The sequence below is a fragment of the Carcharhinus amblyrhynchos genome, chromosome 21, assembly GCF_965287045.1.
Source record: "Carcharhinus amblyrhynchos chromosome 21, sCarAmb.v2.hapA, whole genome shotgun sequence".
NCBI lineage: Eukaryota > Metazoa > Chordata > Chondrichthyes > Carcharhiniformes > Carcharhinidae > Carcharhinus > Carcharhinus amblyrhynchos.
The window spans coordinates 28,100,186-28,114,668 of NC_137344.1; the positions used below are offsets into that span (position 1 = coordinate 28,100,186).

General features: G+C 41.5%; 1 protein-coding gene across 2 annotated transcripts in view; it reads right to left on the reverse strand.

The window, feature by feature from the left end:
* The window catches only part of mgat5b (alpha-1,6-mannosylglycoprotein 6-beta-N-acetylglucosaminyltransferase B), an 834,607-nt gene that overhangs the window by 362,629 nt on the left and 457,495 nt on the right, over positions 1-14,483 (reverse strand). The window lies entirely within an intron of this gene.

A 14,483-nucleotide genomic window follows, 5' to 3' on the forward strand; every position in this document is an offset into this window, starting at 1 on the left:
ACCGTGCAGCACCCAAAAACATATCTTATTAATACAGTTGCTCTGACTTTGTGCTGTGATCTCAGAGTTGTGTGAATTTCTTTTTAAAACCATAGAATCCCTATAGTACTGGAGATGGTCATTCAACCCATTGATATTTTACCGACAACAATCCCTACCATGCCTTATTATCCTAAACCCACAAATTTACCCTGTTAATCCCCCTGACACTAAGGGGCAATTTAGCATGGCCAATCAGCCTAACCCACACATCTTTGGCCTGTGGGAGGAAGCTGGAGCACCCGGAGGAAACCCACGTAGATACGGGGAAAATGTGCAAACTCCACACAGACAGTCATCCGAGTCCAGAGCTGAACCCAGGTCGCCCGCCCTGGCTTTGTAAGGCAGTAGTGCCAACCTCTGTGCCACCATGCCGCCCCAACCTATGATGGTAAACTTCTATTCAATGATTCCATCTGCCCGGAAAACTGATATACATACTTTTTTGAAAGTCGAGTTTTGCCTTTGTTAGAAACCTGATTTTCCAGCCCCTTATGGACTCCCGACCACGGTGAATCAGGAATACAGAATCATTTACATAGTGAATATATCAGTAGATAGAAATAGTTCCTCCACGCACCTTTAACAACTGACAGCTAGTGACGTGCTTGGAGAGCTCAATCCTGCAGTTGTGTCTGGGCAATTACAAACTGTGACACATTGCTTTACATGCTAAAATGAACACCTGAGTCAGTCAGCGGGATTTTATGACCTTGCTCGGGCGAGGCTCGTAAAATCCCATCCGATGCCAACGGAGAATTTGGTTCTGCAAGTCTCGCCTGCCCCAATTCCAGGGCAGGCACAGTGGTAGAATTCCAGCAATGTGTTTAAAAGCTAGAGTTTAGCAATTCTATCTCAAGTAGAAATGACAATTTCAGACTTGTTATTTCAGTAAAATGGTATTCACCAGAATTTCACCAATCCACTGGTTAAACAAGAAGGCAGTGACCAAGCTGGTATTTGTTGAACCAACACAAATGATTTATATTGCAGCCAGAGCATAAATCAACTGTCTGCTTTTATCAAAAATTGACCAATAATCAGCAGTGAAAAGTTCAATAAAAATGTAAACATCAGTCTGAAAACGTTTTTCCCTGAGGGCAGAGCAGTGCCACGTTTTTATAAACAATCAAAACAAATTTTTTGAACGTTAACACTGACAGCACTTACTTTCTTTCTTCATTGAATATGTACAGTGCAGAGGGAGACTATTTGGCCCATCAGATCACAGTGGTTAGCACTGCTGCCTCACAGCGCCAAGGAACCCTGGTTCAATTCCAACCTTGGGTCACTGTCTGCGTGGAGTTTGCATGTTCTCCCATATCTGCGTGGGTTTCCTCTGGGTGCTCCTGCTCCCTCCCACACTCCAAAGATGTGCAGGTTAGGTTAATTGGCCATGCTCAAGTTGCCCCTTAGTGACAAGAGACTAAACAGGATTAATTTATGGGGCTAAGGGGATCGAGGCTGGATGGGATTGTGGTTGGACCAGGCTCAATGGGCTGAAAGGCTCCCTTCTGCACTGTAGGGATTTTATGGTTCTATGAATCTGCACCGATTTGCCAAAAGAGCATCCCACCCAAGCTCACCTTCGCCCTATCCATCTAACCTACACACCTTTGGACACTAAGAAGCAATTTAGCGTGGCCAATTCAACTAACCTGCACATCTTTGGACTGTGGGCTAAGGACCTTTGTTAGGCACCGTACCCAGGCAGTTCTTAACAAGTACAAATAAGCAACCACTTCAACATTATAGGGCGCAAATACAGTTTACACAAAAGATTATGGTACTTACAAATTTGTCTTAGCACACATTTTGTGATTACTCAATGCTCTGCTCCATATTCTGGCAGTGCAAGGAACATTTCATGTGCTAAAATGCACAATGTTGGCAAAATAGCATTTAATTCCATTAACATTAACTTGCTTGGCAGTTAAAGTGGGAATCAGATTATGTTGGTCAGATTCGAAATGCACGGTGTCAGTGCCTACTGTAAGGAGGTGACTCCAGCAAGCAACTGATTTTGACAGAATAATGTCTGTGTAATCAATACAATCAGCATTGTTTTTGGTGCTCTTCCCAGCACTGACCTTGGTTCGGGAAGAGGAACAGCAGCAGGGTGGCACAAAACACACAGGCCGAAATCTTACCACTGTTCACACCAGCTGGATTTTCCCATCTCGCCACAGTGAACGGAGATTTGGCTGGCTGCCAAATTTTCCCACCTCGCTGCAGTGGGAGTGTGGCACGAACTGCTGGTAAGATCAGGCCCACAATATCAATAGCTAGGATTCTTACAATGATGGGGTTTTCTGTCCCTGCCCTGCAGTTATGTTACCCCCCAACGAGTGTTCATTGGCTGCAGGCAGACTTCCGCCCCTTACTCAGGTGGAAACCCTACCTTAGAGAGCTGCTGGCCTTCGATTGGTCTAGGTCTAGAGCCTATAGCGCTAGAAGATGCAGTGGACACAACTGGGACTGCAAGCAGCCCACGCGCAGAATCTAAATTCAGGGATTCCAAAAAAAGGTAAGTTTTGGGGAGGGGGGGGGTTTTAGGGTGAGGAGGATAGGGGAAGCCACGGGGTGGTGCACGTAGTGAGGAATCGTGGTGTCGGTGGTGGGTTGGGGGGGGAGGGAGGCACAGCAGCTATCAGATTTTAAGTGGGGGGGAGGTGTGCCTGAAGTTACAAAGCTTTTGATGGAAGCCTCTCACCCCCTCCACCTGTCTCCCCATCCATTGTCTAAATATGATTCTTTTCGGGCTTACACAAATCCTGGGAACTTTTCAGAAGCAAAGGCTTCTGAATAAGAGTTCATGACCAAGCTGTGTCACCTCTTACTGCCGTACTTACAGTCTAGATTCCACTTTCATTGCCCATCAAGCTCAGCGCGGATCCACATATTTGTGCTGCTAGCTCCTTTCTGCAGTGTAACCAATCCACCATCCACAGATGCATCTCCTGAAGGCTGGGTAGTTTGCTGCGAACAATGGTCTGTTTGAGGTTGGGTGGTTGTTTGAAGGCAAGTAGCAGGGGTGTGGGGATGACCTTGGCAAGATGTTCATTAGTGACATGTTGAAGGCTCCGAAGAAGACATAGCTTCCACCACCATACTGCCTGGATGCATCAAAGAAGTGACTGATGGCTTTCTCCAGAGATCCAACATTTTTATTGCATTTAGCATCGGATAGCAGCAGCGTGAGAGAATTGTAAAATTCCAATCCACTGCTGGCTCTATACAAGTATGATGAGTGACTGATTTTACCCTTACCCATAATGGGCTCCGTCCATTATGCGGTGGTGACTTCTATGAGACTAAGGCCATTTTTTTCATTCCTGGCTAATAACATCCTTGAACCAGTCATGGAGAGAAGGGTAGCATAGACAGAACACACAAGACCACTAAGATTATAGAGCTTATCACTGGCATCTCAGACCAACTAAGAAGTCTCACAACACCAGGTTAAAGTCCAACAGTTTTATATGGTAGCAAAAGCCACTAGCTTTCGGAATGCTGCTCCTTCGTCAGGTGAGTCAAATATAGCAAAGTATAATATAAAATCAAATATAATACAAACACAATATATCTGTACCTTTGCATTATAACTAGGGTAGCAGGATATTTTGTTCAAATTAGCATTGCTGAACATGTTGTAGATGTGTCTGGGAATGTTACAATATTCAAATGGTTACAATGGAAATAACTTCTGTCCCATTACATTATTAGCTGAATCATTTTACAAATACTGTAGAATTAACTAATGTGAGAATTTCTGAAATTCAGTGGCAGCTGAATTTATTGCAAGTTCATCATGAGGTGTAGGAGTTGCTGGCTGGGTCAGCATTTATTGCCCATCCCTAAGGGCGATTAAGAGTCAACCAAATTGCTGTGTGTCTAGAGTCACATGTATCTGATTTGATTCATTATTGTCACATGTATTAGCATACAGTGAAAAGTATTGCTTCTTGCGTGCTATACAGACAAAACGTACCATACATAGAGAGAAAAAGGACAGTATACAGAACGTAGTGTTACAATCATAGCTAGAGAAAGATCAACTTAATGCGAGTTGGTCCACCCAAAAATCTAATGGCAGCAGGGAAGAAGCAGTTTTTGAGTCGGTTGGTACGTGTCCTCAGACTTTTGTATCTTTTTCCCGATGGAAGAAGGTAGAAGAGAGCATATCCAGGGTGTGTGGGGTCCTTAATTATGCTGGCTGCTTTTCTGAGGCAGCTGAAAATGTAGACAGTGTCAATGGGTGGGAGGCTGGTTTGAGTGATGGACTGGGCTTTGTTCATGACTCTTTGTAGTTTCTTACAGTCTTAGAGCAGAGGCCAAACCAAGCTGTGATACTACCAGAAACAATGCTTTCTATGGTGCATCTGTAAAAGTTGGAGAGAGTTGTAGCAGACATGCCAAAATTCCTTAGTCTTTTGAGAAATTAGAGGCATTGGTGGGTTTGTTGGAGGCATGTGTCAGAATGGGGGGACCAGGACACTCAAAAACTTGAAGTTCTCAACCATTTCTACTTCATCCCCATTGATGTAGACAGGGGCATATCCTCCAAAAGGCTTCCTGAAGTCGATGACTATATCTCCTTCATTTTGTTGACATTGAGGGAGAGATTATTGTTGTCGCACCAATTCACCAGATTCTCTATCTTTTTTCCTGTACTTCGTCTCATCATTGGTTGAGATCTGACCCAATAGGGTGGTGTCATTAGCAAACTTGAAAATCAAAATGGAGGGGAATTTGGCCAAACAGTCATAGGTGTATACGGAATATAGTAAGCGGCTGAGAACACAGCCTTGTGGGGCACCGATATCAAGGACAATTCTGGAGGCGGCGTTGTTGCCTATCCTTACTGATTGCAGACTGTGGGTTAGGAAGTTTAGGATTCAGTCACAGAGGGAGGAGCCGAGACCCACCCCACAGGATTTGAAGATGCGTTTCATAGGAATAATGGTGTTGAAGCCTGAGCTGTAGACAATAAATAGGAGGCTGACATAGGTGTCTTTGTTATCTAGGTTCCAGGATTGAGTGCATGGCCAGGGAGATGGCGTCTGCTGTGGACTTTCTGCAGCAGTAGGTGAACTGCAGTGGATCCAGGAAATCTGGGAGGCTGGAATTGATTTGTGCCATGACTAGCCTTTCGAAGCAATTCATAATGATGGGTGTCAGAGCCACTGGATGATAGTTATGAAGGTACGCCAGGTAAGGACAGCAGATAGCCTTCACTAAAGGACATTAGTGAACCAGGTTGGTTTTTATGACAATCGTTTCGTGGTCATCATTAGACTTTTAATTTCAGATTTGAACCTGGGTCCCCAGAGCTTTACTCAGGGTCTCTGACTTACTAGCCCAGTGACAATACCACTACAACAACATCTCCTTTATGCTGCCAAGAAGTTAACCCCTGTTGAGAAATTATACATTGTCCAAGTTTTTTGTCTTGCACACATCAGGACAATTCATATGAATGCTAAATGAAAAGGAAACAACAATTTATATTGCATGAAGAGGAAGTGCTAATTCATTGGCAAGTGGACTTTGATTGATAGAGGTGTTGCCATGAAAAATGTACCAGTTAATTCTGAACTTTGTTCAAATTCAAACCAGGCAGTTGACTGATTTGTCGAGGTAATGCCTTGACGAGAGTTCACTTGCCAACCAATCAGGATTGACATGATTCATTGGGTGCTTTTCAGGAGGCACAGGAATCCCTTGAATTAAGGAGAATTCCTGAGCACAGATAAATCCAGGTGGGCTTTAGGAGTGTGATCTTTAAGTGGCTTGTTAATGAGCCCAATTAAACAGCAGATACTTTCCCCCATCAGGGCACTCTCACTGCTGACTTAATTGGGGTCACTTTTTCCACAGGTGAGAATGGAATAAGAACATAAGAACTAGGAGCAGGAGTAGGCCATCTAGTCCTTTGAGCCTGCCCTGCCATTCAATAAGATCATGACTGATCTGAAGTGGATCAGTTCCACTTACTTGCCTGCTCCGCATAACCCTTAATTCCCTTATCGATCAGAATCTATCTACCCGTGACTTAAACATACTCAACGAGGTAGCCTCCACCACTTCAATGGACAGAGAATTCCAGAGATTCACTATCCTTCGAGTGAAGAAGTTCCTCCTGAACTCTGTTCTAAACTGTACGCCTCCTCCCCGCCCCCCCATCCCCCCCCCATCTCCCCCCCCCATCCCCCCCCCCACTTATTTTGAAGCTGCGCCTTCGAGTTCTGGTTTTCTTTCTAAGCAGGACGAATCTCTCTACCTCTACCCTATCTAGCCCCTTCATTACCTCGTAAGTCTCTATAAGATCCCCCCTCAGCCTTCTAAACTCCAACGAGTACAGGCCCAATGTACTCAATCTCTCCTCATGAGCTAACCATGCTAAAATGAAAAGGATGCGTGGCCTCTCCTGAAATTATACTGAACCTGCCTGCTACATGTTCCATTCCAGTGGGTTCCATTAAATCCAATCTCTGGAAAGAGGAGTTGCAGAGGAAGTTGAGAGCCAGGACTTCAAGGAGTAGAAACATTAGGATGAATACCAGTGCCACTCTCTACTTTTGTGGAAACAGCCAGCTTACTGAAGTAAATGGATAGCTACAATAACAAAAACAGAAAATGATGGAAAATCTCAGCAGTTCTGATAGCATCTGTGGGGAGAGAACAGAGCAAACATTTTGAGTCTAGGTGGCCCTTTGTCAGAGTTCAGAATAGGTAGCTAGAGGGCCTGTGTATTTGGTTCGAATTCACAGCCCTGGAACCAACCTGAGCAGAATGGGACTGATAGTTTATGGTGGAGGTTAACACGAACTGTGAGGGAAGAACTGAACCAAGGTGGCAGAGGAAGTGCAAGATTAGAATAGAGTAAGAGCAAAGAAGGGAAATTAGTTTACACATATACAGATAACATGGGAAGTAAGCCAGATCAGTGGAAGTGACCAGCTGAATCTCAATATCGGGGACAGTTGCGGGAGTGGAACTTGTTACTTCCTTAAAATGACAGCACATCTTACTATGACTCAGAATGCTCCAGAAGCCACTAAGTTACTGCAATCTTCAGCTAAGCCCTCTTAGACTTGATTTTTTAAAGCTTCCAACTGTGAGCATTATTGTCAAAGCCTTTCACCTCCCATTCTAAAGCTACTGAGGGGCCAAGTCATTGGAGCAGTAGAGTACCTGTGAGATCATTCCAACCCTCCAAATCTGGTCACACACAAATAATAATCAATTCCTGTCATTTTTCAAAAATCTTAGGCCAAGTTCTTCATCTTTTTTCCACTGAAAATAGATTTTAGTTCTTTAACCCCTCCATCGCTTAAAGATTTCAAATCGGTGAAAATCTTCCTCTGAATTCTCTCTATTGCTTCTACAACTTTCTGTAAGTATCACGGCAAAAGCAGGTTTCAACAATTTGCAAACATTTTCGTGGCAACACTACTCAAACGAGCTTGTATTCCATTCATTTGCTTACGTACATGATTATTTGTTTGAACTTGCAGCAACGATGCATGGTGATAACTATTAATGTTTCACAACATTGTTCAAATCTCTGTCTCATCTTTTTTCTCTTTTATATAGCACCTTTCCTGACCTTGCAAAATGTTTTATGACCAATGAATTGCTTGTGAAGTGTGGTCACCATTGTACTGTAGGAAATGCATTTCGTACAAGAAAGAAAAAGAGACCAAGAGGTTTGTGGAGGAAATTCCAGCGCTTCTGGCCTTGGCAGCTGAAGGCATGTGAGCTAATGGTCGAGTAATTAAACTTGAGGAGTGTAAATTTCTAGAGTTGAATGAGATTGTAGAGATAGGGAGAGCCAGGCCTCTTGGAGGCAAATAGAGGCTTTTGAAGACAAGAGTACAAAAAGCAAAGAAAAATACAGCATAGGAATAGGCCCTTTGGCCCTTCAAGCCTGCACTGATCATGCTATCCAACTGAACTAAAACCCCTTACCCTTCCAGGGATCATATCCCTCTATTCCCACCCTAGTCATGCATTTGTCCAGACGCCCCTTAAAATTCCACCACCTTCTCCGGCAGCGAGTTCCAGGCACCCACCACCCTCTGTGTAAAGAAAACTTGCCTCTTACATATCCTTTAAGCCTTGCCCCTCGCATCTTAAACCGATGTTCCCTAGTAATTGACCCTTTCACACTGGGAAAAAGCTTCTGACTATCTACTGTGTTCATGCCCCTCATAATCTTGTAGACTTCCATCAGATCGCCCCTCAATCTCTGTTATACCAGTGAGAACAAACCAAGTTTCTCCCACCTCTCCTCATAGCTAATGCCTCCCATACCAGGCAACATCCTGGTAAATCTTTTCTGTACCCTCTCCAAAGCCACTGCATCCTTCTGGTAGTGTGGTGACCAGAATTGAACATTATATTCCAAGTGCGGCCTAACTAAGCTTCTATGAAGCTGCAACATGACTTGCCAATTTTTAAAGGCGTTGAATTTCAAAATCAAGGTGTACTTAATCAGGAACCATTCTTACTCAGAGTCAGAGAATCAGACAAATACAGCACAGAAACAGGCCCTTCAGCCCAACCAGTCCATGCTGATCATGGTGCCCTCCCAGCTAATCCCAATTGCCTGTGTTTGGCTCATATCCATCTAAGCCTTTCCCATCTATGTACTTCTCCAAATGTTTTTTAAATGTTGCTATTCTACTTGCCTCAACCACTTTCTCTGGAAAATCATTCCATGTATGCACCACCCTCTGTGTAAAGAAGTTTTAAATCTTTCTCCCCTCACCTTAAACCTGTGTCCTTTAGTTTGTAATTCCCTTCCCTGGGAAAAAGACTGTGTGTGTTCATCCTAACTATGCCTCTCATGATTTTCTACATCTCAATAAGGTCACCCCTCATTCTCCTGCATTCCAAGGAATAAAGTCTTGGCCTGGCCAACCTCTCCCTAGAACTCAGGCCCACTAGTCTTGGCAATGTCCTTATAAATCTTCTTTGCACTCTTTCCAGTTTAACAAGTCTTTCCTATCTCACGGTGACCAAAACTATATGCAATATTCCAAGTGTGGCCTCACCAACTCAATACAAGTGTTTAAGTGCACCAGTTTCTAAAATATTACTTTATTATTAAAGCAAGGCTCTTGAATGGACTTAAACAATCTTCTAATTATTCAGGTATGAGGAAAAGTATTATGTTTTATAATTTAAGCCATACAATAAAATAAAATTCCAATTTCCACCATATTGATTTTCTTTCCTTTTTTTAAAACTTGAAACATTCATCTTTGAATACTTTGCTTACTATGCATTATCTTTTCTTGTCCAAAATTACTTATTGATTTTCCAAATATGACTTGCATTTTTTAAATCTTCATTTCCAAATTGCTATTTGGTAGGACAGAACTTGGGTATTGTTGAAAAAAGACATTTTGTTTCAATTTTTTTCTTGCGCTGAACAGGACAATCAAAAGAATGCCATTGCCAAGGGCAACAGCACCATTGTACTTTGAGAAGTGGGTACTAACTGATTGGCAAATGGATTCTGATTGGTAGAGGCATTGCCATGGGGATGTACCAGTTGATGGTGACTGACAGTTAACTGTCACGTGTTGTTTAAAATTTGAGCCAGGCAGCTTGACTCTGATTTGTAATATGAAATGAATCAGCAAATTGCTATCATTTGTTCTATCCAGCTGTACACATTCTGTCTGCAAAGAACAAAGCCCTATGCATTAATACATGTAACTTCTAGCACTTGCAAGTATGCCACTCTGCAAACTTGACTGATAGACATAAGTTGGTGGTCAGTGTAATTTTTAGTATACTGAGGATTATTGAGCAAATGTTGTCCAATTATGGAATCATACTTAATGTTGGACATTATGGCTGGAATTTTACTGCCTCTCCGACCCCAGAATTGGGGTGGGTGAGGCTCGCAGAACTTGTTGGTCTCGGGTGGGATCTTAAGAGCCTCGGCGGGCAAGGCAGTAAAATTTTGCGTTTTGCGAGCACGTGCTCGTTAGTTATGATCCATTACAAACAGTGGAAGGGACATGTTGTTAAGATCCACCGGGCTTTGTGACTAATGGCCTATACACCTAGCATCATACTGGCAGTGAAATTCATATACCACATCAAACATTCCATACATCATCATATATTTATTATCCATTCTTCCTCACTACCTGATTATCAAACTCATTTTAGAAATATTTCATTATTTACTATAATTTGAATTTCTTGCAATGAAACAACAAATACAACATAATAAGACAAAAATCTGTCCAATACTGACTGCAATTTAGACATAACAGATGAATGGATATGATCTTAACAAAGTGAAGGCATCCTGGAAGATTCTTAAAAAAATCAGATAAAACATCTATTATTCACCTTACGTACTGATGAGAAGATGCATGGTTGATCACTGTTATTTAATTTGGTTGCTGACCTTTTGGTTTTCTTATTAAGTTATTGATCAATTAATTCATTCAATTGCCTCTTCCCCCCTGCTCTTGTTCTGCTGAATCTATGGGACACCACAGTATATTTAGGATTGCTTTAATATCTTTGTATTTGGGTTCAATTGTTGTCAGTTTATGTTTGTGGAATCATGGTTTTCTGGAAATCCAGGCAGTGTTACTAATTTAACATAATTTAGCATGTACATGGAATAGCTTATATTTAATTACCCAGTGTATTTGGATTAATGCTGGCCATTGTATGAATGGAGACATTTGCTGCTGCTACATTGCAGGATTTAGCATAGTATATTGCCACAAAGTACAGATACGACTGAGAAAATGTATGTATCACATTTGATGACTGCATTGCTGTAGCAAATGGAAGAAAGCTGTACGCTGCAAGTCGTAATTGCTTGCACACCAGATACAGAAAAGGCCAGATAGTAATTGTGTGAAATGCATGGATTGCCAGTTCAGAGTAATTATGTGTCCTGAATAGAGGAAAGGTTTTGGCAGTAATTGTATACGCTGGATGAATTGCCTATGCTATAGTAATTGTGTACCTTTAAGTAACAAAACAGAAACATGAGGATTAAGTTGTCCCGCTAGGGTTCCAGTCTGTAGTGAAATGGATGGAATAGGTGGAGCACTAGCTTAGCCTGCATGAGATGATGATGATGATTTTAAAATAATTGATTGTTATAAATATAGAATTACAATTAAACTAAAACTCATATATAAAGGCCAGTTGCACCCACTCCAATCATCAACTACATAGCAATATAGAATAAAGTCTGACAAATCATCAAAGCAAATCCATATATAACTCTGCACTCGCACAGCAGGGCAGGAGAAAAAGAAACAGATAATGCTGTCTGAAAACCAAATGTAATAAATGTGCACCTTCCAAAGTAGGATGTGTTATTTTTATTGGTTGTTGGGGTTGTAAGGAGCCTTTGTTTTTGTGTTTATATATAGAAAACTGGCAATAGATTACATTATTGAGTCATGAAATGGGTGCATGCTGCAACAATAGAATTTTTTATTGTTCACCCAGAAGAAACAATACCCTAGATGCTAGGTTAAAAAAAGTCAAATTTAATTCACAAGCAAATATAGGATTGTCTATGGAAATGGCGTTTTGTGCTTGTAAAGTTATGAGTGAGTAGCCTGACACAGAAAGTGACCTGTTATAATAATCATTAGCCAAATTGAAGCAGAAGAACAGTTAATAATGCAGATGAACATTCAAACCTCCCCATTAAACAAAAATCTGTACTCAGCCAAGAACCACTGTGTAATTATGTAATATTAGATTGAAATTACACATAGCATCAGGCAATTTGACCCAATCAGCCCGCCTTGGCATTTACCATCCACGCAAGCAGTAGTCTCAGTAATACATGTCCAGTTTGTGTGCATACTCCTTTATCATTCTTTGCTTTGGCCGCCTAACTGACCTATTTATAAGTGTTGGCTATTCTCTTGAGCAAAACCATTGGGGCAAATCAAGAAATGTAAATAGTTACAAAGATGTTTTTCATTGCTTGGGAGGAATTTTCCCATTCTGCCTGCCACAGGAATTGTAGCAAGTGGAACACAGAACATGCAAAGGTCCATTGTCCTCGGGCAGTGTTTTCCAGTTTTGGGGTGAGCACAGCTGGAAAATCCCACCCAAAATCTTCTTCAGACATGAAAGATATTACACAAAATAATATACACCAATCACGCTATTGCTTAATTGAGATCCCATTGCAGTATATCTATTGGGTCATCAGTTACTCTTCATGTTGGAGGTGCTTGGCTTCCGTATCAACAAAAATACAAATGAAATCAGGGTATCGAAGTCAGGAATCACAAACACATCATCAAACAGTGATCAAAACACCAAGGTGCCATGTAAGGCAATGTTGGAGCAGATTGCCAAAGGCTTGGCATAAGAGATACTTATACAGAATGACAATCTTGACGAAGAGAAGAGAAGCAGAGGGATGGAAAGTTTAAGAGGGAATTCCAGAGCTTAGAGTTTAGACTGCTGGAGGCACAGTCAGGCTTTTGACATGGTAGGTTGTTGCATAAGGTTAAATCTTACAGCTATCAGGGTGAGGTATCTAAATGGATACAAAATTGGCTTCTGTCAAGGGTGGTTGTAGAGGGTTGTTTTTCAAACTGGAGGCTTGTGAAGCAGCCGTGTGCTTCAACAATCGGTGCTGAGTCCACTGTTGTTTGTCATTTATATTAAAGATTTGGATGAGAATATTAGGAGACATAGTTAGTAAGTTTGCAGATGGCACCAAGATGGGTGCCGTAGTGGATAGTGAAGAAAGTTATCTCTGATTGCAACAGGATCTTGATCAATTGGGCCAGTGGGCTGACAAATGGCAGATGGAGTTTAATTTAGATAAAATGTGAGGTGATGCATTTTGGTAGATTGAACCAGGGCAGGACTTACTCAGTTAATGGTAAGGCGCTGGGGAGAGTTGCAGAACAAAGAGATCTAAGGATGTATGTTTATAACTCCTTGAAAGTGGAGTCATAGGTGGACAGAGTGATAAAGAAGGCATTCAGCATGCTTGGTTTCATTGGTCAGAACATTGAATACAGGAGGTGGGGCATCTTGTTGAAACTGTACAAGACATTGTTAAGGCCACACTTGGAGTACTGTGTACAGTTCTGGTCACCCTATTATAGAGAAGATATCATTGAACTCGAAAGAGTGCAGAGAAGATTTATTGGGATGCTACTGGGACTTGGTGGTTTGAATTATAAGGAGAGGCTAGACAGATTGGGATTTTTTTCTCCAGAGCATAGAAGGCTGAGGGGGTGATCTTACTGAGGTCCATAAAATAATGAGGGGCATAGATCAGCTAGATAGTCAATATCTTTTCACAGAGGTAGGGGAGTTTAAAACTAGACAGCATAGGTTTAAGGTGAGTGGGGAATTTTCCCATCCCGTCTGCCACAGGAATTGTAACAAAACGTCTAGAGGGGCAATTTGATTCATACAGATAATGTTGAGTGTCTGGAATAAGCTGCCAGCAGCAGTAGTAGAGGTGGGTACAATTTTGTCCCTTAAAAAGCATTTGGACAGTTACATGGATAAGATGGGTATAGAGGGATATGGGCCAAATGTAGGTAATTGGGATTAGTTTAGGGGTTTAAAAAAAAAGGTGGCATGGACAAGTTGGGCTGAAGAACCTGTTTCCATGCTGTAAACCTCTATGACTCTAAAGGTGAAGCTATTAAAACCAGGAATACTCAAGAGGCAAAATTGGTGGAGTGCAGTGATGTGGTGAATCTATAGGGCTGGAGGAGGCTACAGAGAGAGGGAGGGAGGATGTGCCATGGAGGAATTTGAAAACAAGGATGAGAATTTTAACAACGAGGTATTGCTTGTCTGGAAAGCCAAGAATTGCAGCATACTATAATATTCACAAACGATGCCATCTCTATTGTGGTTAGCGTGCTTGACAAAGGAGAGGAGATAATTATTCTCTTAGGATAACAGAACTGGACTTTATTTTTATGACTGGTGCATCGTGGCATTGTTATGCTCAAGTCCCCTAATGATATTGGCAACGTGAGTTATATATCCATTATACAAGTTACACACATAAAATTTGAACATGTTAAAATAGCTTTATAGAATCCCAAAAGGGTTTTGCAAAGGTGAAAATGCTGTTTAAAATTCCATGCACTAACCTTGGATTTATTCCAAAACAATTATGTTTTGGTTCAAAGTTTAGAAGATACAAAATAATGAAACATAAAAATCCAACTAATTGGGAAGCAGTGGTTTCACTTACAATGGGTAGGACGAAAAAGCCGGATAATTAATGTATTATTTATTAAGACTACTTGTTTATGATATGCTTCCAGTGATAAACAACATACATAAATTAATTATTGAACAATTTTAATTCAACAGTTAAATCTGGCTCCTGAAAAATAAATTCCTAATTAGCTATGATTTTCTTGAGTTTATGGCCTTGA